This window comes from Vipera berus, assembly GCF_964194415.1.
Source record: "Vipera berus genome assembly, chromosome: 2".
Lineage (NCBI taxonomy): Eukaryota > Metazoa > Chordata > Lepidosauria > Squamata > Viperidae > Vipera > Vipera berus.
The window spans coordinates 77,818,069-77,819,945 of NC_138203.1; positions in this window are offsets into that span (position 1 = coordinate 77,818,069).

The window sequence follows — 1,877 nt, forward strand, 5'->3', positions numbered from 1 at the left end:
ATCACAATTCAAACTTCACCTTTGTTATGCTCGCACTGTGATCCGCAGAACAGTTAAGTAAGAAGTAGAAATGTTCAGCTTGATCTGAACTATTTTTTTCTCCTTTTCCCTTTTTTCTCATTCTCTTTGTATATACTTAGCCAGTTTTAAGTTGAAGAAGAATATGTTCTTTCCCTTCTCCATCAGATAAATACTTCATTGCACAACATATATTCTTCCCCCCAAATGTACGTTCACAATCAGACTATTTCACAGTCTCAGTCTTACTAGCACTGTGTGTCTTGATACTTTGCCAGGTATGTATGCTTAGTTTGAACAAGATGAGGTAATTCAACTGAGTAGAAGCTGCTTTTTTCCCAATGTAACATAGTGCACAAAGCTTGCATTGTGTGGTACATCAATATCATATAATCAAAGTGAGTCACAGATTATATTTATCAGGCCCTCTGTCAACATCTCTGGTTAATTATTCTTTCTTTCCTTTTTTCTTCTTTAGTTCAGTTCCATTACTTTGACTATTTTGCGTGATTAAGGGTTACAGTGAAATAAAACAAAACCTAGAACACTTTGAGTCTTAATACGCTGAAAAGGTCAGGGCACACTAGGGGTGGAATTCAGGGCATTGTAGTCCTGGCACTTTTAAAGGACATTGGGTTGGTAGAAGGTGTGTTGCAGGTTGATCTGCAACAATACAGGTAGTCCTCAACTTATGACAGTAATTGAACCCAGAATTACAATCTAAGCTATGCCAGTCATTAAGCAGGGCACCATGTGACCACATCCAATTTTATTAAGTGAACCCATTATTTGCAGTGGATGGGTTTTGTCAGAAGCAAATGCCAGCTTCCAGCAAAAAAAAAAAAGTTGTAAATTACCATCATGTGACGCAAGATGCTACAAATGGCCATAAATGCAGGCTGGTTGCTGAGTGCTCAAAATGCAGTCACATGACCATAAAGGGGGCGGGCAAGAATTGGCGGTTGGAATATCAAATCTGGGCTATAGGTACCTTTTGGAGGTGGTGGTGGGAGTCTGTCATGACTTTGGACAGATACTATGTCAAGGACTAACTGTAAATACAATCAGTTTGGGTCAGAATCCAAAGAGTGGAATAAGGGCTGTAGTGTAAAGCTTGTTGAATGGCTACATAGGTAATCCTCGAATTACAACAGTTCGTTTAGTGACTGTTCAAAGTTACAACGGCACTGAAAAATGTGACTTATGACCATTACGACCTTTGCAGCATGGTCATGTGATCAAAATTCAGATGCTTGGCAACTGGTTCATATTTATGACTGTTGTCTCAAGGTCACGTGTTCATCTTTTACGACTTTTGGACAAGCAAAGTCCATGGGGAAGCCAGATTCACTTAACAACCGGGTTACTAACTTAACAGCTGCAGCGATTCACTTAACAGCTGTTCCAAGAAAGGTCATAAAATGGGTCAAAGCCTACTTCATCAGTGCCTCACTTAACAACAGAAAAGTTGGGCCCCGTTGTGGTCGTAAGTCAAGGACTACCTGTGTTGAATGTAAAGAATGGATTGTACCCTGCCACTGAACAGGTTGCCTATTTTTAGTATGGTTTTTAGTAAGCGTTTGCATGCTTGCTGTTTTATTTGTATTTTGTTCATTGCGCTTGAGGTTGTTTTTAAATCGTTGCGAGCCACACCCACCCACATGTGACAGGTGCTTAAATACATTAACCAAAAAAATTAAATTAAATTAAAAAAATAATGAGCAGTAAAAAAAACTTGCCCAGCCTGCCCATGCATGACCCAAAAAGAAAGACTTTGATCACCAGCTTATACCCATTTTTTATTTTTATTTTTATTTTGACATTGCTCTCTCACAAATAAGCACATGCTTGGAGGCCTG